Source organism: Sinocyclocheilus grahami, unplaced genomic scaffold (genome assembly GCF_001515645.1).
Source record: "Sinocyclocheilus grahami isolate Dianchi unplaced genomic scaffold, SAMN03320097.WGS_v1.1 scaffold15.1, whole genome shotgun sequence".
Lineage (NCBI taxonomy): Eukaryota > Metazoa > Chordata > Actinopteri > Cypriniformes > Cyprinidae > Sinocyclocheilus > Sinocyclocheilus grahami.
Window position 1 is genome coordinate 1,096,033 of NW_015505194.1, and position 24,565 is coordinate 1,120,597.

Genomic DNA, 24,565 nt, shown 5'->3' on the forward strand with positions numbered 1-24,565 from the left:
AACTGGCTGAAGACCTGAACGAGTTTTACTGCAGGTTTGAAAAGACTGGTCTGACACCCCTCACCCACTCCGACCGTCTCACAGCACAGCCATCAATGTCCTCCCCCTCCCTCCCCCCTACTGTTTCTCAACCTGTAATCAAGATCTGTGAAGATGATGTAAGCAAAGTCTTCAGGAGACAGAAGATAAGGAAAGCCAAAGGCCCAGACGGTGTCTCTCCAGCCTGCCTCAAAGCCTGTGCTGTCCAGCTATCATCCATCTTCACATTGATCTTCAACAGATCACTGGAGCTGTGTGAAGTCCCCTCCTGCTTCAAACGCTCCACCATCATCCCTGTACCCAAGAAACCGAAAATCATAGGACTTAATGACTACAGACCTGTTGCTTTAACGTCTGTGGTGGTGAAGTCATTTGAGAGACTGGTGTTGGCCCACCTGAAGGACATTACTAGACCCTTGCTGGACCACCTGCAGTTTGCTTACCGAGCAAACAGGTCTGTGGATGATGCAGTCAATATGGGACTGCACTACATCCTGCAACATTTGCACAAACCAGGGACTTATGCAAGGATCTTGTTTGTGGACTTCAGCTCCGCTTTCAACACCATCATCCCGGACAGCCTTCAGTATAAACTGACTCAGCTCTCTGTACCCTCCTCCATCTGTCAGTGGATCACCAGCTTCCTGACAGACAGGCAGCAGCTAGTGAGGATGGGAAAACTCACATCCAACACCCGCACCATCAGTACTGGAGCTCCTCAGGGCTGGGTTCTCTCCCCACTGCTTTTCTCTCTCTGCACAAATGACTGCACCTCTGAAGACCCCTCTGTCAAACTCCTGAAGTTTGCAGATGACACTACAGTCATCAGCACTCTCGCTGCAGTGGAGTCATTCAGATTCCTGGGAACCACCATCTCACAGGACAGTGGGACACTCACATTGACTCCATCATCAAAGGTTGTCCTGCCTTCCAAAACAGAAAAAGTCCAGCCTGCCACAGGCACATATGACACAGTTTTACTCAGCTGTTATTGAGTCGGTTCTGTGCTTCTCTATAGCTGTCTAGTTTGGGTCAGCCAGCAAATCAGATATAAGAAGACTACAGTGGACTGTTAGGACAGCAGAAAGGATCATTGGAGTCCACCTGCCCAATCTTCAGGACTTGTACAACTCCAGAGTGAAGAAACGGGCAGGTAACATCATCAAAGACCCCTCTCACCCCGGACACAACCTGTTTGTACTTCTCCCCTCAGGCAGATGCTACAGATCTCTATGCACTAGAACATCTAGGCATAAAAATTATTAGAATTATTACCTGTGTTCTGTAAATCATGCCTGTAATTCATTCTCCTTCTCTAATTATTGCCTCTCTCTCAAGTACTATGTAAATACAAATGCATATTTTATATACAGCTGTATATATAGAGTAAATAATGCACAAATCTGTACATAAATCAGCTTCTTAAAAAACACAACAAATTCCTTGTGTGATTGCGCACACTTGGCGAATAAAGCTGATTCTGATTTCCTGATTTCTGATTTTTTTTTCTATCGCAGTTAGCAATAATTTTGAGGTTGAAAGCTTACCTGGAAACACCTCAAGCTAAATAATTTTATTCAGATAATCCATGCCATCATTTACAATCTTTTTTCAGTTGGAAGATTGGGAAAGCATTACTCATTTGCAATCGAGTGCTTCCGTAACAATGTGCAATACAATGAAAGTGAAGTGAAAATAATGAATTTGTAAAGGCAGATGATAATTCGCCTCACTTATCTCCCTCAAGTCATTGTTTAGCCATCAGAGCAGTGAGGCTAATAGCTGCTGTAATGATATGATAGCTGGCTGCCTTCACAATTGCACTTTCTCGTTTATCCCTCTCTTCCTCCATCCAATCCATCTGCTTTTCATCAGCACAAATATAGATGCACACACACATAGACACATGGCATCATCTCTATCTCTGTGATCATGATCATGTGCTCACCCCTCATCACCACAGGCCAATTATGTGCTTTCCCAGAGAGCCCAGTGTGTTGCTTAGTAACACTTGTGGATAAGTAAATGGAGTGAATGGCTTTGCTATAGCATCTATATTATCATGGTCTAATATGTCAGGACAGCACGCTGAGTGTAATGACTTTAAGCTACAATATATAACAGTATTGGCATAATGAATTGAGTGACACCAATAAAAGAGCATTTATAAATTCAATACAGTGCCTGATTGGCTAAATGAACTTTACTGATTGGTACCACTGAGTTAATCATGGTATCTTCATGAAAAGTCTTTTTTTTTATGACTCATTTGCAATGCTTGAGAGTTATTGCTAACTTAACCACATTTTTCAGTAGCGTAACATTAGTTTGTCTGTTTTTTTTAAAATAAGTAACAAACTGCTTTTCTAATAAGCTGCAGCAGCAAAACACTATTGTTGCTTCATTGCTGGGACAATAAACATATGTGCACAGATGAAACACAAATGAACCACTTAAAAAAAAAAAGATTAACTGATTCATTTGATTCCCTGCACAGAAGTCCCTGTCAGCTTAGAAAGCTAATCTATCCTAGAAAACTATTTTATGCTGGTTTAAAATGTTTAATTTTTATTCTCAAAGTAGTTGCTTGCATGAAGTTTAGCATTTTTACAGTCGTCATGAAATTAAAAATTCACTATTTTCTAAATGCATGTTGTTTATCTTATTGTGGAAAAATCATCCATGCATAAGTTGTAAGTCTGCCCCTATCCATTCAACAACAATGCATAGAAGCACGTCCTTCTCTACTTTTTTTTCTTTTCAATAATCCGTTTCACGTGGACGCATGTCGCAATACAATACGCAATACTTCCGTTTCATCACGACTTTAAATTTTGAGTAGCTTCCCCAACAGCATGCATCTAAGTCCCATTATTAGGTCTTTATAATGACAAATTGCTATACAATGCTAAAAATGTAAGATTGTCAGTAAGATGTTATATTACAGAAAATTTTCTTGATTTATTTCCATAGATATTTGAAAGAGCTGTAAAAAGAAAAAGACATTAAATAGCTTTTATGGTAACGCTTTACAATAAGGTTCATTAGTTAACTACTTTAGTTAACATGAACTAAGAATGAATAATACTTCTACAGCATTTTTTAATCATAGTTAATTTTAACTTCAACATTTATTGATGCATTATTAAAAAATCAAACGTTGTGCTTGTTAACATTAGTTAAAGCACTGTGAATTAACATGAACTAACAATGAACGTGTAATTTAATTAACTGACATTAACAAATACTGTAATAAATACTGTAATACATGTACTGTTCATGGCTCGTTCATGTTAGTTAATACATTAACTAACATTAACTAATGGAACCTTATTGTAAAGTGTTACCGCTTTTTTTTTATTTTATCTGTAGTACCCATATTTCTCTGTTTATTTAGAGAATCTCATTTCTAACATTTCTTTAGAAATTTACATATCACTTCAGGCCTTTATTACTTGATATTGTAATACAGCCTTACTATTTCAGCATTGAAAAAGGTAAGGTCGCTAATGTGTATTCCTACCAGTATTTCATTGCTTACTTGTTTTGAAACAGACTATTGTATACAATTTTTGTCACACTTCACACTTCTCTAGGAAGTTTCGTCTGTGTGTGTTGAGACACTGCAGGCCGTGGCGTAGTGCAAATCCGTTAATGAATGTTCCGAACTGAAGTAAATTTCAACAGATTTCCCATACTCAGGGAGTAGGGAGCAATGAACACTGTGTAGGGACCATGTCAATCGGAACACAGTTATTTTCTAACAAGCTGGTTATCTGAATCAGGTGTGTTAAGAGCGACATGCAAAATATGCAGAGTGGTGGTAAGCGAGGACTGGAATTGAGAACCACTGGTGTAAGCCATATTATGCAAATCCTTTGCTATTTTGTCACATTAACGCCTCATGTTTTAAAATTCCTATTAAGCTGCAGGCTACAATATGCTAATAATCATGTGTTTTGCAGGACGTTGCTGATTTTTCACAAGCCAGTTATGCACATCAGTGTAAGACATCACACTTTAAGGTAGGGTTTTGAAGGAAAAGACAAACTTAATATTATATGTGCCTGCAGAGTAATATTTTTACTAATGTATACTTCATTCTTTTTGTTTTTACATTTGGGATGTGATTATAATTACATCATTAGAGTAGCAATAACAAAGCAGTAATCACAGTAATGTTGTGAAATATTATTATCATTTAAATGACTATTTTCCATTTTAATAAATCATAACATGTATTTATTCCTATGATGGCAAAGCAGAATTTTCAGCAGCCATTACTCCTGTCTTCAGTATCACATGATCTTTCAGAAATCATTCTAATATACATATTTTGTGCCCAAGAAGCATTTCTTATTACAGTAACAATTATGCTGCTTAATATATGTGATGCACTTTTTTCAGAATTCACCAATGAATAGAAACTTCAAAAGAACAATATTTATTTGAAATAGAAATCTTTTGCCATTATAAATGTCTTTACTATCACTTTTGATTGATTTAATTTGCCCTTGCTGAAAAAAACTAACATTTTGAATGCTAATATAAACCTCTGTAGATGGATACAGTAAGCAACATGCCATAAGGCGAGATTTAGGGATAACCAGAATTATTATTTGAGCTTTTTTCAATTGACTGGCTAATTTAATTTAAAGTGCCACAACCACACACAAACAGTTTACTTAATGAACAAATAAAAAAATCTAAATCTAATGCATACTTCCCTATTACTCTGAATTTTCCCCATGAGCCCGTAGCTATGGTAACTGTAATTTGTTTTCCTCTATGGGTGGGCTGGGCCCCCTTGCTGACTGTATCTATGACATTCAGAATACATTATCATAAAAACACCTAATACAAAAATCAACTAAACCTGTTGTTGTGGCGTTTGTAATAGTGCTTGGTATAATTATGGTATCTGTGGTGGGAGGGATGTGTTGTATTAGGAAAGAACATGAAAGTGACTTAATTCTCTATTAGAACTCAATATCCTCTGGACTGTCTGCTGCTGCATTGTCCAATGCTGTGGCCTCCACCCACTCTGTGTCCGCTCCTGCTAGACAACCTGATTTTGATTTGACTGGATTTGTACACACACACACACACACACACACACACACACAATGGGAGGTTTTTGATAACCATGTTCTTCTCTCCCCATTTTGCTGTAATGCTGGTGAGCTGGACTTTTTTCAAACCTTATCCCCTGAGAACATGTGGTTTGATTTAATATTTGGTAATTACTGTGAGTGTGAGTTTATGTAATGGTGTGTGTGTGTGTGTGTGTGTGTGTGTGTGTGTTCTATTGTCTTCTGAGATACAAAAAAACCCGAAATGCATTAATGCCATATGTGCTCATGCTGTCCCATTCTGTCCACTGTTCTTGCTTCTCTCAGTCTGCAGATGGGAAAGGTACTCACTTCCTGTTTGTAGAGTCTGTTACCCACAGAAATTGTAATTGGTTTCTCAGCTTTGGTGCACTGGGGAGAAAGTATGGAAGAGAGTAAGGACACATAGACATACTATACACACTCAGATTGTCTGTTCACAACAACAAGGATCTGGTCTAAAGTGTGTGTCTGTTTTGTGTTCAGAAAAGGAGTCATCAGCCAGGCCTGGTTCTCTAACAGCTAAGCCTTTTTTGTGGAACAGCATCATCTCTGAACTCCCTGTGGTGCATATTCAAACTACTGCTAGTAAAGCTGTGTTGCTTTCGCTTCCTCCTGGGTAACTGTATTTGATGAATATATTTTGCTGAATTATAATTGCAGAATCTTCAGCAGCCATTATGCTAGTTTCCAGTGATCCTTCAGAAATCATTCTAATATGTTGATTTGGAGCTCAAGTAAAATTTCTTATTATTATCCATGTTGAAAGCTGCTGTGCTCATTTTTGTTTGCGTAAACTATGGTACTTTTTTTCACAATATAAAGTTTACAAGCAGAACATTTATTTGAAATAGAAATAAAATATTAAATAAATATCTTTACTGTTACTTTTGATCAAATGAATGCATCCTTGCTGAAAAAAGTATTCATTACTTTAAGAGAGAGCGAGAGAGAGAGAGAACACATCTTTTGTAATTGTAAGTATTCTTCACATGTCTAAAAAACTAAAATCAATGATTCAAAATTAGAGGAAGTTATAGTTTTTAGTTTAGTTTAAGTTAAAAAAATGTGTTGATGTAAAATCAAATAAATAAATGATTTAAGTTACTGCACTATTTTAGGTCACTATATGATCAAATAGACCTTAGTAAAGGTAGCACCATATTTAATTTTTGACAGCAATGCAAATGAGGTTGTGAGGAATGGAAGTACAGTGTGTTCATTGGACTGTACTATTGTTTAACAACATGCAAATTGTTCAGCTGATGAAACATTTTCCAAAAGACTTTCAGTAGACAAAAACTCCATAAACATCTTTGGAAGTTGTGATTTGTCAAAATGGCATGTGATCTAGGACCTTTGCCATTGCAAATACAGCCTCATTTCCATCTGTATAAAATATGTCAGAGGTTCTTGTACCAGTTGGAGCTCAAGGTGCTATTTGGAGCATTTTCAAATCATGCAGTGAGTCATGTTAATATGTTTTTCAATCTTAATATATTGATAATATATTATGTAATATATTATATATACATAATATATATTTAAATTAGGAAATTGAAAAACAGAAGTGTTTTCAGTCGACTCTGTGACTGTTGCAGTAGTTCAACTGTTGCAGTAGTTCAAATTCAACAAAAAGCTCTCGCCATTACTACCAAGGTTCATGTAATGTATTGCGTTCTCACTTAGGAGCTCAGAACAGAGGAGAGAGATAAGAAGATGGATTGAGATACAGAAAGAGAGAGAGATATGACCCAGTCTGCTATTTCTAGCAGCATAGTGGCCTAAAAGCTGGAAGCATACATTCAGAAGTCACACGGAGGGAAGAGGAGGGCCAAGTGTAGGCACATCTGAATTGTTTTTGACGATCATACATTCAGAAAAAAAAAAAAAAAAAAAATCAGAGATTTTACCAAAAGGCTATCTCTCTTCCTCTGTCTCTACCTCATACTGTTCATACTCTCTCCACCTCACCTCATACCTCAGTGATGAGAATTCTATCGACAAATTAATTATGTAAAGCGAATATGTTATTGCAGAGCCGGCCCAGTTCTATGGGGGTTTATGAGCGTGCTTAAAAGGCGTACGAGCAACTTCAGTTGAAATTGTAATAATAGCTTTTATAAGCAAAGGAGATTTTGCTGACTGCAACCTGCTGTATATGTATGAAATCCCTACCTCCTCACTAGTAACAGTGCATGATCTTGCAAATCAGTCTTCTAATTTGAAGTTGTGAATTAGGAGTATTCTGCCAAATCCTAACCTGAGAAGCTTCTTTGCTACCTCAGTCTTAATAGGCCATATGTGCTTCACTCTTAGCCATATGATGATCACATGCTAGATATATGATTCCAATAGCATTAGCATTTACTCCTGGTTATAATTGTGAAGGCATGACTGTAAAAATAGATATGGATAGTTCATATAGATCCAGCGATTAAATTCGATTAAAGTTAGATCAACTTACTGTATTCAGTTTTACAATGTAACACTACAGAGCAACAACTATTTAAAAAATTTCACACTCTGATATTTCTAATCATCACTTTTTTTTCTCATTAGGCATCATGTTCTTCATGTGCACACAAGTGCTTCATTGGCCGTCCACCTACATCTCTTCAGCATGTTTTCTTTCGTGTTTGGTGATGAGGAGACTGTTATGTCACACCTTGACAAGGCATGCATAAATTAACACACACATACACTCTAAGTTGCATCGACTAGTCAATTAATTGTAAATGTATCAGTAGCACCTTTTCTATATAGCGGCAACCAGATGATAATTCCTCTGCCCACAAACTTCAGGGTGTCATTGGCTTAATGCAAAAAAACAAACAAACAAACAGTTGTTGCGCTTCATGTTTCTTTTCTGCCTTTGTCTAGGAGAGTCTGAGGTTTTGTGAACAGGCTGTAATGATCATGAAAGCCCTGGGTCAAGTGATTAGCTGCTTCTCAGATCCAGAGAAACTACCATCAACCACCAAAGAATTCGAGAAGACCCATGGCGTAGGCATACAGCAACAAAGGGTGGGTTATACACAGGGCTGGTGCTATGGGATGGCGTCTTGCACCCTCTGTCAGACCACTGTGTAAACCAAAACGTTGTATATGAATTAACTATTTTGCATTTCCTTTTGAATTTTAACAGCCACTGAAATACTATTATTACTATCTATTATTTTTGTCTCATACAGGTGTTCAATGAGGCTGTGTATCATATGTTTTGCTCTGCTCTGGGGCGGAAACTGACCACTGAGGAGCTGTTTGCAGTACAGACTTTGACAGGAGACCCATCGTCACATGGCAGCAATGATAAAGTTTCGGATGCACGATCAGGTGAATGTGGGGCTAACGGAGTCTCTATTACACCTATTATAACATGTGTCTCATCCTGACTTAATGTACTCATGTGTTTTTTCTCCCTATAAAAGATGACACTCCAGAGCGCTGGAATGACAGGCAGGCCACAGACAATGAATACAGGCAGCCACAGTGTTGCAGGCAGGTTGGAAAGTATACCTAATCAGAGAGATCCTCACTGCAGCAAGACCAGGTAAAGTCCAGCTTTACCTGAAATAGATATAATGATACCTGGTGTAAATGGAAGAGTAGAGACTGTGAATTCAAGAATTTACGCCAGTTGTCTTTGCGATCTGATTCATACCCATTCTCTAGTGGTCAGTTATGTCTGACATCTGTTCTGTGGGTTTTTATGTGTGTGAGAGAGAGAAAGTTGCAAGGCCCTGGAGCTCATATTTATCAATGACGCTGCCAGTCATTCTAAGCGAGTATGACAGCAGAGAGAATAACACACCTCTCCAGCTCTCTCTCTCTCCATCTGGCTCCATACCTCCAAGCATCACTCCATCCCCAGCCTGACAACATGAGTGTCAGGGAAAGTGGCCGAGGGAAATTGAGAAAGAAAGAAAGAAAGAAAGATACAGCAGTATTGGAAAGGATGACAGGAAAGTATGAGAGGAAGCAAGATAATGAATATTTCAGGAAGCAATAGCATCCGGGAAGCTCAAAGAGCCAAAACACACAAGCAGTCTCTAAAGATCCTAGTATTGCTCATCAAGCTCTTTTTACCTCAAACAACTCATTTATTGTGTGAAAATTACAGTGTATATCCAGCAGTCACACACAGATGAACAGGACTCTATTCAATAGACTTTGAAAGTGCGGATGGATGAATCATGATTTTCCACGGCTGATTCTGACTTTTTTTTTTTTTTTTACAAGCAAAATGGCTGATTCTGAGACCAGTTGCAATTTTTTTTTATTGTTTAAGCAAGAGACAAGAATGAATAAAGGAATACAGGAACTAAATGTTTCCTTGCTCTATAACAGGCTGAACTGGACTTAAATATTAATATTTGTAGCCATTTAAAATTAGAGACAACTAAAGATGCTACATACATATAGCATGAGCAGTTTTTTTTATTAGATTGTGTAATTTCAAGATTTAAGGCCAAAACAGAATGGTCTGACTTTGTTCATTCATTCATATAAAACCCCCACTGACATTCATATAAACCCCCACCCCTATTTTAATATTTAGAATTTTCGTCCAGTATTTCAAGCATTACTAACAGTGCAATTATTGCAATGCAATTTGTGTGCATTTCCAGAACAGAGATTGGATGAAAAAAAAAAAGACCGTTGCTGATTGTGTGTTTGGAGCAAATTGTCAACCGGTGCGATTTAAAAGATTTTCCATTTTAACTATGAATTTATTCCACATTTTTAATATTATGATCTGGTTGTGCATGAACCAAAACTAGCTTCAGTTCTTATCTTTTATTCTTAATCTTTAGCTCATTTAGCTCATGGGGAAGTCGTGGCCTAATGGTTAGAGAGTCGGACTCATAACCCAAAGATTGTGGGTTCGAGTCTCATACTGGCAGGGATTGTAGGTGGGGGGAGTGAATGAACAGCGCTCTCTCCCACCTTCAATACCACGACTGAGGTGCCCTTGAGCAAGGCACCGAACCCCCAACTGCTCCCCGGGCGCCGCAGCAAAGAAATGGCTGCCCACTGCTCCGGGTGTGTGTTCACGGTTTGTGTGTGTTCACTGCTGTGTGTGTTCACTGCTGTGTGTGTGCACTTTGGATGGGCAAATGCAGAGCACTATTTTGTGTTGTGTTTTGTTTCGAAGTACTAAAATTACTATAAATATATGAAATGCCAAAAAGAAAAAAGACAAAAGCACATTAAAATACTACAAAACATAAAAAAATTATATATATATATATATATGCTTTATCTTCACAGCAAGCTGGTACAAGGTGACACTGTGTTCTCACCTTGGCTGATGATATTCTCTATATCGTTCTCCATAAGAGTTTCTGTCATTATGACTTCCATTCACAAATGAGCCTCAGAACGGTTTGTCTCCTACCTGGCAGTGCAAAATTTATTTCATTTTAGGGGCATTCTTCTTTCTAGCTCTCATTTGGCAGTAGATGGGCAGATATAATAAATATAATTTTATGTGAGAGGAGAGAAGAATATTTCAATGAACAAAACCAGACCTGGCTGGTAAAATGATTGACATTATAGAAGCAGAGGGATTGAGTTGTGTTGAGTTCATTTATCTGTCACAGAGGCTTTTCTGCATCATCTTTTAATCTGAAACTGGGCCAAATCTAACCATGTTATCCAATCCAGTTTCACAGCTCCAAGGTGAACGTTGTGGGTTTTTATGAGTGCTTATTACTGTGTGCTCGTGTTTGTTCGTGTGTTCTTAGGCACCAAGGAAAATTTGAGCGTCGCTAAAACTCTGCAGCAGATGTGGGCTCCCGTGGAATCAGATCTAGAGAAACATGCCCGTATCTTTACTGAGGTGAATTACTCAATTTGAAGAATCATTTCTCTCCTCCATTGTGTCTCTCGGTGGTACCATCTGCTGTTTACTGCCTGTGTGCCTGGTTTTAGATGCGGGCGGGAGGGTCTGTAGAGAGTGACCTCTGGCCTGGGGGGTGAATGTGGCATGTGTCTGGGCTCAGTGGGTGGGTGGTATCTTCTCCCAGCGCTTGTAGCCTAACCTAGTCGACTCTTGACAATCTGGGTGTCATAGGTGGGTTTTTGTCCGCTTGAATCTTTTTGCAGTACTAAGTATGCGTTTCTGGTAGACACATGGTTGCTAATGGTGAAGGAATAGCAGAGCTGTACCCCTGTGGAGAGGATGAGTGCAACAGAATAACGTTCACTTACTATTCAGTGCCCATACCAGAGGTAGCAAACTCCTGGATTCTGATCTTCAGGTCAGGAACACTCATTTTACACTTACAGCAAAACAATAGTTTACAAAAAAAAACGTTTATTAATAAAATGCATTGAATACTTGTTTAAGCGTATTTCCTGGTAGGTGTTTCATGTTCCTAAAAACATGCTGCTTGTTCCTAAGATCTTCTGCCCTCTTCCTGTATGTATTGTGCATGTCATCAATAATGACACTTTAGAGGAGATTTAACAGGGTGGAGCCATATACGGTGCTGTGAAAAGATTTTTGCCCCCTTCCTGTTTTTTTTTTTTAATTTTTTGCATATTTGTCACACTTAAAAGATTCAGATCATCAAACTAATTTTAATATTACACAAAGATAATGCAAGTAAATACAAAATGCAGTTTTTAAATGATGATTTCATTTATTAAGGGAAAAAAGCTGTCCAAACCTGCCTGGCCCTACGTGAAAAAGTAATTGCCCCCTAAATCTAATAACTGTGCCACGCTTTGCAGCAACAACTGCAATCAAGTGTTTGCGATAACTGGCAATGAGTCTTTCACATCGCTGTGGAGGAATTTTGGCCCACTCTTCTTTGCAGAATTGTTTTAATTCAGCCACATTGGAGGGTTTTCGAGCCCCAAATAAGGGTTGTCTCTGTCAACGGGACAACTCCTCTCCATGTTTTTTCTTTTTCTTTTTTTAAACTTATACATTCACTTTTTATATTGTATGTCTTCTGTTTCACCCTCCATAGGGTGGTTATACGTTTGTTGCTGAGGCACATACCGGAGACATGCCTGTGATTGGAGGAAAATGGCGAATGCGTCTAATTGGCTGCCGAGAACCCCTGCCACAGCTGGCCAGAGAAACACCAAGCAATAACTTTTCTGTAAAAGAGTTCAAATGTTACTACATCCCTAATCAAAAGAGCATCATCTGCTGGTTAGCACACACATAAAGCGTAATAGCTAATATGTATATATTATGTTGAAGTTATTTTGTAAGCACTGCAGAGCTCCAAGTTACTATTTAGGTTTTAGCTTTGCACACCATTACAGTGAAAGAGAGATTTTGGACAGTCAGTTGTTGCATCAAGACTGATCTAAACTTTGTGTGTTTTTCCTGCCAGGCATGTGGTAAAAGTCTCCAGTGATCACAGTGCTACTGTGCAGTTTCAGACTTCAAAATCTGATGTCTACTTTAAACTCAGCATCCTAGACCTCGAGAAAGAGGTCGCCAGCAGTCAGGGCAAAGGGCATGTCATCATTCCAGTCTGCTCCTTCTTAGCCAGCAATGGTTTGTACACAGACACACACACACACACACATATATATATATATATATATATATATATATATATACAGTGGGTACGGAAAGGAAAAAAATTAACTTAAATGATTTTAGCAAATGGCTGCAATATAACAAAGAGTGAAACATTTAAGGGGGTCTGAATACTTTCCGTACACACTGTATATATATGGGTACAGTGTTATCTCTGCAGATGCTGCAAAAGATGCTAATTTTTGTCAAATTAAATGTTTTTACTGCCACTTTTGATCATCCTTGCTGAATAAAAGTATTTCTTTCAAATAAACAATCAAACCTTTGAAGGATAGTGTATATATAGTATATATAATAGCCAAAAAGTAACTGGAAAATTTAGTAAACACTTAAAAATTATATGAATGTCTGTATAATTTTTTTAGATTAAAAATGATACAGAAAGTGATATAAACAGTAATTAATTATAGATTAAATTAAACATAAAATTATTTATAATTCATAGATAAAATTAAGAAAAATATTTGTACACTTCCTGGTTGTCAAACCAGTATGCTTTAAGTGTCCAAATAATTTTGGGGCAACTGTAGATATGTAGGCATTTTTAAACAGACACATTCACATATGCACATATTTCGACACTTGAATAAATCATAGATACAGTCTGTCACCCACAGACTGTGATGTTCCTGTAGACTCACAGAAACTACTGTATAGTTTGTACTCCTTTCTTTTCCTTTAGTCCAAGTGCTCTTGTCCACCCACTCCACATTTTGTCTTAACACATATTCACTTTATAAAGTCACTGTCTCAGTTACTTAGCTACAGCCTGACTCTGCCAGCTCTAGAGTGTATTTATAGGGAGTTCATTTGTGTGTGTGTGTGTGTATTGGTTGCAGCCGGTTCTGTGGCCCAGTCGGGGGCGAGGCAGGATCAGGGCAGCCTTACAGCAGAAGAGAGAGTGGCAGGAGGAGGCGGAGGAAAGGAAGGGAGTGACCAGCACCCTACAGACACACTGGGTGACCGTGATTTCACCAAGTACAACATGTTCCTGGATCAACATCCTTGTCAGCTATCAATCAGCTATCATTTCACACTGTTTTTAGGAATAAATTATGGGTAGGGTTAGGTTTAGGGGTAGGGACTGGGTTAAGTCTATATTTTTGAACAGTTATGTTGATCCAGGATCAACAAAAGATGTTGATCCAGGAACATGCCTTACTTGGCAAAATCACGGCGACCAGACACACTGGTACCTATCACCACAGACAGCTTCTGCTGTCACTTTAGTATGTGTGTGTGTGTGTGATAGTATTCTGAACTTCTAGTTGCAAAGGTCTAAGAAAAAGTACATATTTTTTTCTGGTTGTGTTTATATATTGAAATCAGTTACAATGTTTGTATGTGTTTTATATTTGACGTGTACTTTTGTTCATGCACTGAATATTTTTTTCGGACCTTTTCTGATTGTGTGTGTGTGTGTGTGTCTTTAGTTTCCTAAGTATTATATACAGGCGGAGGTGTTACAGGAGAGCTGGTCTTTAGATTAATCTCTGTCCTGCTTCATCCAGAAACTCAGAGAAATAGGCTGCAATGAAATGAGAGGTACGGTCAATCATACAGAAGATGCTAATTGAATAATGCAGTATATTGAACGGATAGTCTGTGCTTCATTGATGAAATAAAATAAGTTATAATTATGTTCTCATTTTATATATTGGTGCATAGAAACATTTTGTTTCTATTTTAGTGACAACTTTTTGCATTTGTATTTAGTTTTCATTGATTATAACAGCTACACAAATTGCACCAATGACAGATGTGACAGACACTTTATAAGAATGCTTCATGAAATAATACCAAATTACAATAAAAAAATTGACTCAATCACTTTTTGCCAAAGCACATCAGTACATGTAATTGTACACATCAATACAATAAATGCATACTGCAGTACTTTTTGACAGTGAAATGTGCCTTTGCTGGTTGATCCAGCCCTGATGATTCAGATCCAGTTTAGCGAACAACTGCCTGCTGAAGTTTGTGAAGTTCATGCCATCAAATCTCACATGTTTTTGAGGTTGTTTGTATCAGCTAAACAAGATTCTAAAGTCTTGTTTGTTTTTTGTTATTTTTCAGTAGTAGAAGCCAGGCTTGGAAAAATTAATTCAAAAAAATTTAAAGTAATTTAGTCTGTCATTCTATTTAGTTTTAATATTAATAATCGAAAGCGCTTGTGTTTATTTGTTTTTATTTATTTATTTTTAATTGAATTTTTTTATCTTTAATGAAAGCATTTTTCACTGCTTGTTTTTGTCTTCATAATAGATTTTTTTTTTTAAACCTTGTCCCGGACTCATCTGGCTGTGTGTGATTTGAATCTCTGCTCATGTTTTCCCATTCAGTCTGAAGCATACTGATTAGGCTGACTCTCGTCCAACCTGTGCTTCTTTTGATTAACCAAGAGCTGGCTGTCAAAAATATAATGGAAACCTACTAAATGCATCTGCTTGTGGTAAACAGGGAAATGGATTTGCTTTGCCCTTGAATATGTGACATAAGGTCATTTGCTGTGGGTCAGCTCAGTGGAAGAGCTGAAAACAACCTTGATTTTAGTGAGGAAAAATGAATAAGCAGGAAGCTCATAGAAATGGAAATGGAAAGGATTGAGATGGATGGAGAGGAAATGAGAGAGCTAGTCTATTTGGATGTGTGTGTGTATTCTGAAGTGGTAGTAATTTAAATAAAAAAGTAAACTAATTTGCATGATGGCCTGGCTCCAGTAATAATATTAAGATTCTTTTGTCTTCATGATCCCTTGATATTAAATGTATTCCTTGCGTTTTTCCTTTTTTGTTTGATTGTGAATCCATAATTAAAATGAATCTAGGTGGTTAAATGCCTCGAATTGGGCTTTTATCACTGTTGTGAGTGTGTGTAGATCCACGTGTGCGCACTGTACATTTGCAAGCGTGTGCGTCACAATCCACACGTGCCTCTCATTTCATTTCCTAATAAGCTTGTGTAAATGGGTCAATGGAAAGTCGAATGAAGTTGGCTCTTGGCCTCTGGTGCCCTGGGAAGTATTTCTGGAGGAAAGAGAATTGAATTAACCCAGTTGAGTGGCTCTCAGTGGAGCAATAGCCACCCTGAAGAGTTACTACACACACCAATCAATAAATGCACATGGGAACAAGGCCCAGTGCACTGAACTCTGCCTGATGTTCATCAGGCACTTATGGGAGGCATACAGTATGGCTGCCCTTTGGGCTTCTGACTGGAATGACCTCTATGCTTGCTTTCAGTGCCCTGTGTCTGTGATTTGTGCAGGATTTTGTTGTTTTCACATATGTAAAAAAAAAAAATTTGATATTAATTATAATATAATTGATGAATGTTCATATCTTAAACGCAAAACCTCTCTTAAGCTCTCTTAAATTAAGTACAGATTCAATCCCTGCTGATGACTGTATTTTTTAGTTAATCAATGCATAATTGTTAACAAGCAATAGACTGTCCACACTCAGACACCCACGATAACTCCTGTTATATTGGTTCAGTCTCATATTCTCAGTGAGTTGGGATATACAGAGAGTGAGTTGAGAATAAGTGACATGTTGGTAACACTGTGCTGTCAGAGAGTACGGTATGACTTCATATTAAATCAGTGATCAGGGTTCTATAATGGTGTCCTTATGGATACTGAGGGTGCCCTAAATAAACCGTCCAGTAGGATGTACCCTTACACATAGAATAACTAAAGAAGGTGAAAGATTTTTATTTATTTTTTTTAAATAGAGCAACACTGCCACCTAGCAGGATTTACATCTGCATTTACATTTCTAAAGAGGCTATGTATAAAACACTTAAATAGAAAAGTTTGAAGTATTATTTTTGTGTTACTACATTCTAATTTTTATAAATAAGTACTGTTTTTAAAATGCTTGACACTTGTTGAGGCAGTGCCAAGTGCAAAGTTTTTTTTACCAACTTAGAAATGGCTTGTTTGTTAATATAAATTAACTTAATATAAACTCTTAATTTTGTACTTATTTTAAAACTACTTACATTTACTTATTAATATGAACTTACTTGTTAATATAAATATTGACAAATTACATGCCTTATTTTACAAAAATAAATCTTAAATATTTAAGTAAATGTATTAATCATGAATTCAAAATGACAGTCATTTTATTAGTAATTTTTTAGAGATAATTTTGGCTCACTTTTGATTGAAGACCTCAGCATTTCCCCCCCTCTTGTCTGTTTGATCTCAATTTTTCATTGGCAGTGTTTGGGGATATTTTGGATGGCACATCCACACCTGTGAGTGCAGACCAACAAAACAAAGAGGTACAGAAATCTGCTCCCAAATCAACCCACAAGGCCAAAGAACGAGAAAAGGACAAAGAGAAAATAACATCGAAGTCAAGCTCCAATATAGAGCAAGTCAGTACAGTATATGTACGTGTCTGTGGATATATTTTAATGTCAGTATCGAGTCCCACCATATGTTTAACATTCGCCTCCATATTCATTTGCAGAAAGAGCTTCTCTCATGAAAATTGTTCATTGTGCTTCACAGAAGTGCAAATTTCTCTCCCACAGTTTTTTTTTGGGATGGATTAAGATATGTTTTAATTTAAACATTTGAGGTCTCTGAGGTTAAGCTCTGATACAGTTTCTCTTTGTCAGAAAGAGACTTCATATTTGCACATTTTAATAGGATGAGTTGTAAGCATACAGTAAACTACTGTTCAAAAGTTTGAGGTCAGTTTTTTTTTTGTAAAGAAATTTTAATTTTTTGATTCAGCAAGTAAATTGATTAAGTGTGACAGTAAAGTCAGTTATACTGTTAAATTTTTTTATATTTTAAATAAATGCTGTTCTTTTGAACCTTATATTTATGAAAGAATGAAAAAATCTTGAAAGAAATGTATCATTGTTTCCACAAAATTATTAAGCAACTGTTTTCAGCATTGATAATAGTAAGAAATGTTTCTTGAGCACCAAAATGTCATATTAAAATGATTTCTGAAGGATCATGTGACACTGAAGACTAGAGTAATGCCTGCTGAAAATTCAGGCTTGACATAAGAGGAATAAATTACATTTTAAAATATATTTAAAAAGAAAAATGTTATTTTAAATTGTAATGATATTTTACTACATTACTGTTTTTACAGTATTTTTGGTCAAATAAATGGTGTTTAAGAAACTTCTTTTAAAAACTTTTTAAAAAAATTACCGACCCCAAACTTTTGAATGGTAGTGTAAATGTCAGCTTGTTTGTTTGTGTGTGCAGAGTTTGGATGTGAGTAAGCCCCACTGGACCTTGCGTGTGGTGAGTGACCACAGTGGGGCAGGAAGTATAGAAGTGAAGAAAGACACTGAGAAACTAGAGGAGATCAGAGCCATGAAACTGGCCTGGGAAGCAGCTGAGCCTGGCAGAGCAGCAAAGGTACCACATAACTGGAAAGGTAAAAGTAAATCTGCTCTGTGTGCTGAAACAATCCTGCATGTGTAACGGATTGGTTTGGTTTGAAGGCTTACCAGACCCAGCTGCGCTATCTCACAGAGCTGCAAGAACGTGCAGAGAAAAAAGAGCCTGGCGCGGCTGAGATTCAGTCAGATTGTTTAATACAGTTTTATATGGGCTTGTTTAGTACACGGCCTGATATTTTTAATGTTGTATTTTGTAGACACTCAACCTCAGTCCCAACAGAGTGGAGAGTTCATGCACAACACTGACAAAAATGATATTGATTATACACCATTTATCAGGTACAACACATACACACATGTACTTATTTCCTGTGATGGCACAGTTTAATTACTCCTGCTGTTACTCCAGTGTCACATGATTCTTCTGATGTCATTCTAATGCTGATTTGGTGCTTAGAAAACAATTCTTATTATTATCCATGTTGAAAACGGTTGTGCTGCTTATTATTTTGTGGAAACTGTGATACTTTTTTTCCAGGACTCTTTGATGAATAGAATCAAAAGAGCATTTATTTGAAATAAAAAAATGTAACCATGTACAACAAACAAAATACAACATACAAAGTATTTCAAAGTATTTTTTATTAATTTAATGCCTCCTTGCTGAAAAAAAAAAAAAAATTAAATACAGACCCCAAAGTTTGGAACGGTAGTGTATATATTCTTCTCTTTCTCTCATTGTTTAACTCTCTTTTTGTTTGAAGGAAGTCTTTGCCGCAGCCTCGTCTGAAGGATGAAGTGTTAGAGGAGGGAACGCTCTGAGAAGTTCCAGTTTCCGTCTGATCTGGGACAATGTTCTGGAACAGCGTAAACAGGAAAAGATTGCACGTAAGAAAATGATGAAATGACAGTTGGAGACTTACATTGGCTTTCAGGTTTGTGACTTGTTGATACTATAATTACAGTTTACACCACACAAAATAGTTTTTTATTGTTAGTATTTGTACCATAGTAGTGCAGTCATTTTATTAAATATTGTTTATTTATGGTGCTGAAAGAAAAAAAGAACTTGTTTTCCTCTTATAGGACACAATGGATTCATATCGGCAAAAGATGCTGCAGGCTTCCCACATCCTAAAGGAGCAGTCACATAAGAAAATAGAAGATCCACCTATGGAAACAGTCGAACAGGTTGAGGATGAGAAAAACCCTACTGTGGTCCAGTCAAGTGGACGTAAAATTGGGGGCAAGAGGAAGTGATCTGAACGCCCAAAACTTCATAGAAGTAAAATAGTCAGTCACTCTTTTGTCTCTATTGCTCTTCATTTTATTAAGAATATTGCTTTGTTCGTCCTTTTAAAAAATATATTGCAATAAGATTTCCTTTGTAACAAGTAAATCCAGTTTTTTAAGATTAGCATGCAGAGTCACCTTTCACTGTCAGGTTGTCTTCCTCTGTGATTTTTTATTTAAATGGTTACTGTCAGGATTGATTTGAGCAGCTCTGAAGGACAGCCTGTCTCATAAGTGGTGGATATTGTTTCTCAGAATACACGGCAAGAGTAGTTCCGGAATATTATTGTTCCTACATTCACACTTATTTCTAAATGCCAATTTATTACGTACTTTACATACGAAATTAAATTAAATAGCCATCATTTGAGATATTTCAAGATATGTGTTACAACAGAAACATATAAATCAATCCAATATGTTAAACATACATCTTTGCAGTATCAAGGCTATCTGTTGGTGGTCAGGAGCTTTTAGGTACTGTCTGTAGATGACATCCATTTTGACATCTTTTACTACAGTATATGTGTCTGTGGTTTAAGATGTGTGTTAATCACTTGATGAGCACATTTCTTTTTCCTGTGTTGACATTTTCTATTGATATCTGAGCATTGCATATCAATGGAATCCTCCTTTAAAAAACAACAACAACAAAAAACAAAGCTAACAGACTTTAGTTATGTCCCAGCCATGAACATTTTATTACTTGCTAGTCAGTTTGAGGTGGTATAAAGTGAAGGCTCAATGTAAATATCATTCGATTGGACAAAATTGCATATGCAGGATGAAGCAGTGTTGGGGAAAGTTACTTTTAAAAGTAATGCATTCAAATATTGCGTTACTTCCTAAAAAAGTAACTAATTACGTTAGTTACTTTTTATCGAAAGTAATGCATTACGTTACTTTTGCATTACTTTTTAAATCTGGGCTGCATGGGCTTGCTTGTTTGCTTTTAATATAAAAAGTATTTTTGGCAAAAATAAAAAGTATTTTTGGCAAATGTAAAAGCCTTTTCACACCAAAAGCCTCAGGCTGAAGGAAATGTAAATTCAGTTCAGTATACACAGAAGAAGAAAGTTCAACTCTCTTCAGCAATAAAAAAGAAGAAGAAATGTAAGTTAATCTTGTGTACTTTTTGCTTATTAGTATGGTTGAATTGGATCACCGAAGGTCAGCAGCAAATTGTTTAATAAAATTAGATTAATTACATAAAGGATATTTGTATTATTAACATATTTAATTATTGCAGCTTTGAGTCATATTCTGAGTTGCTTTTAACTGTTTTTATTAATTTTGAGGAAAACTAAAAAAAGAGTGAGTGAGATGAATTAATGCTTGGGGACAGGAGAGCTTTCAATCAATAAATGGTAAAAAAAAAAAAGTAACTGGCGTCCAGTGGCGGCTCGTCGGGGGAGGCACAGCCTCCCCATAATTTTGAGGTGAAAATGGGAGGAGGACGATTTAATGTTAATAAAATTCACAATTCATTTCAGTTCATGTCTCAGAATGTGTATTTTTTGTTTGTAATTTCACAGTTGTAATACCATAACGTGAAAGTGCCGCTTTTCTATCGCGAATGTGAAGAATCTGCTGATGTAATTACAAATGCTAATGATAGAGAAGGGGAGAGGGAGGCCAGGGGAGAGCTGAGCTCTCGTGCCTCCGTTGGTAAAAAAACATTAGCCAATCACCATCGAGTGTTCACTTTCAGCGCTGAGGAGTGTTGAGAAAAGAAAACTCGTAAGGGAGGCTAGCCTCCCTTCTGATATCAACCAATCATCATAGAGACGTAAATTACATGATATTAGTTTGAACGTCTCCCGCTGCGCTGATAATGTACCAAGTAGCCTACTTATGCTAAATATTTGTAAAGCAGACAGACAGATGTAAAGGATGACCAATATCATTGATTCATTGAAGGGGAAAAAAACACCATCACCAAAAAAAGGGCACTTCGGAGTGTAAGGGCAAAAAGGGCATGTGCTCTGCACAGGTTGAACCCTACCTGTGCACCTGCCTGCTTGTAATGCGTTACCCCCAACACTGAGGATGAGTCATCAACATTTTTAGATCATTTTCCAGAAACATGAAGTGTATATAAATGGCAAAACTCCTATTTTAATTTGGTCAAGGAGGGGTTTTCTTTGACAATATATTGATTGATGCCATTGATGTCTCAGTTTCCACTTCAGATTGTGTGAAACCTCTGTATCTTTAAATGGAATGCTGGATTGAATCAGAAAATTTCCTGCCACCTGCGTGCAGCAAAGTGACCTCAGTTTTTTGTAAGATTGCATTCCTTTGTATTTTTGTTTTTCTAGGGGTTTTGGGAAGCCTGCTCCAGGAGATATTCTTCCAATCCAGTGGACGGTTAGAGCATTACTCACAGCCTCTCATGAAATGTCTCTGCTCATAAGGATAATTGAGGTTAAATCTCTCTCTCTGAGTTCCTTTTCTCTCTCACTGTTCTGTTATTTTCTCATCCCTAAAACAAACACAGACACACAAACCTGAGTTGGGGTGTTTTTCTCTCTGTCTGTGAAGCAAGACATCTGAAGTGATGTAGGGTCTGGGAGATGTGTGTGTGTGTGTGTGTGTGTGCTGTCATTTAAAGTGAGGTGTTTGATCAGACTGTTTGCTGGCAATGATATGTAAAGATGTTAGAAAATGCCCTTACATACTGCCATTTGCCACCTTATACTTGTTCTGAGAGATGCTACTGACAGGAAACTTTGAAATCGTTTTCTGACTTGGCCAAGAATGATGAGAGCTGAAAGAACAGAGGTCACGCTGGCTGCCCTTATATGCTGTAAGCGGAAACTGTAATGGTATTATTTTAAACCCTGACAACATACAAGTCGTGCCATTCAACCTTTGGAACTCACTTTTCCTCTTTTCTTCATTTTTGTGCTTGAGATAGTGTAGACTCAGATACTGCTTTCAGAGCCATATTACAGAAACTTCTGTAATAGCTTTTGTCTAAAATTAGATCCTATATTAAATCATCATGATAAACAGACTCTAGAAAGTTTGTGTAATACAGGCCCGGGAGTTCACAATTAACTAATTTCAAATTAAGAACTCTGAACACCTCAAAAATGTACATTTTAGACTCCATATCTGACAGAGCACGTTTAAATTCAGCTTACACTGACCAAAGTGCTATACAAAACAATCATAAAATACAAATTAAAATCCAAGATAACAATACTAATCCATAAATTAAAAATCAGTAAAGGCCATAGAATAAAGATGCGTTTTAAGTCTAGACTTAAAAACCGACATAGACGGAGCACTCTTAATGTCAGGTGGCAACTGATTCCATAAACGTGGAGCAGCTACTGCAAAGGCTCTGTCGCCTTTAAACTTAAGTCGTGACTGTGGGACATATAAAAGATCTTTATTAGCAGATTTGAGGGACTTAGGAGCAGAATTAAATTAGATAAGATCAGAAATGTATGATGGGGCTTGTCCATTAAGTGCTTTAAAAACAATCAGCAAAATTTTGAATTGAATTCTAAAGGAGACAGGAAGCCAGTGGAGCGACACTAAAATTGGAGTGATATGATCACGTTTTTTGCACTAGTTAACAATCTGGCTGCTGCATTCTGGACCATCTGCAAACGAGCCAGTGAAGATTGGGGAAGACCTAGGTATAAGGAATTACAGTAGTCCAATCGTGATGTGATAAAAGCATGAATAACTTTCTCCAAGTCTTGAAAGTAAAGTGTTGATTTATGTCTAGAAATGATTCTCAATTGATAACCGCTATTTTTAATAACTGAGCTAATTTGCTTTTCAAGGCAAAGCTCAGAGTCAAAAATAACACCTACATTTTTTGCATGTGACTTTCACATATGGAGTGAGACTGTTTTAGAGTGACCAAAAATAATCACCTCAGTTTTTTCATTATTTAGCTGGAGGAAAGGGATCTCCATTTAGCTTCTGTATCTTATTGTGCTATTTACATTACAGGTCTGCTTACAGGTCCCCTGAGCTCAAAGATGGGTGTTTTAGTGTCATTGCCAGCAGCCTGCAGTTTAGTCATCACAGTGAGTTCATCTGTATGTGTGTGTGTGTGTGTGTGTGTGCTGAGGATTGTTGATGGGTGTCTTATCGCATCTGTTGATTATTCCCGCTGATAGCAGATGTGTTGCAATGAGTGCAAATGAGACATCCTCTCTACTAATGTTCCTCCTCATAACACTGACATTGACTTTTAGTTGTCAAGTCTGTACACCCACACACACATTTACCTGGCAAACTAAATGGGGACATACTGTACCATACTGTAGTCTTCTGTTGTTTTCATGTAATGCTAATTATAACTACATTATTTTCCCAAATGAGGATTTCACCTCGATGTCTCCAAATGCATGTGGTTGGATTTAGGTAAAGTAAACTCATCCACACAAACTTATATACTTGCAACTACAAAACTGAACCACCCAAAACAGAAATTCCTTGCTTGAAAATATAATGCATTAGAGGATAAATTCATTCTCTGTAACTCTTCAAGTCACGGGCCACTATGAGACAGAAATATCATTGATATTTGCAGGGATAGCTGTTCCAACCCTGTATGACTTCCTTTCTTCTGTGGAACATAAAAGAAAATAGTTTGAAAAATTGTGTGTTTTTTTTGTCCATACAATGAAAGTCAGTGGGGTCCAGTATTGTTGGGACCTAAACTGCAAGTAAATGACAAAACATTTTTTGACTCTACATTTAAACCTTACTTTCTACATCAGGATACATTTGGGATTGTTTGCTGAAGTGTCTGAAAATATTACTTTCTCTCCAAATCAAAAACTCACATGCCTTCTCTGTTCATTAAGATGCTGTCGATGCATTATTTAAGGCGATGGTACAGAATCAACATCTGTTCATGAAGCAGATGAAGTATACAGACTGAACTGGCATTTATAGACATGGGTGAATAGAACGTGGGTCCTTTTGAAGACCTCTCTTGTGAGAGCCACTTACAGACCTGTAAACTAAAGACTGTAAACAATTTGGCAATGTGATCACATTCTGCATTCGTGTTAGGAAGCATAACTGTGCCTATTTGAAATGCAAATATAGCTCTTGTGATGCATTTTGCTAATGACCTGTGCTGTGTGTGTGTGTGTGTGTGTGTGTGTGTGTGTGTGTGTGTGTGTGT

The 24,565-nt window shown here is 37.1% G+C and overlaps 1 pseudogene; it reads left to right on the top strand.

Moving 5' to 3' along the window:
- Window positions 1-19,368, top strand: part of LOC107602532 (androglobin-like) — a 45,154-nt pseudogene extending 25,786 nt beyond the window's left edge.
- Window positions 19,369-24,565: the final 5,197 nt, after the last annotated feature.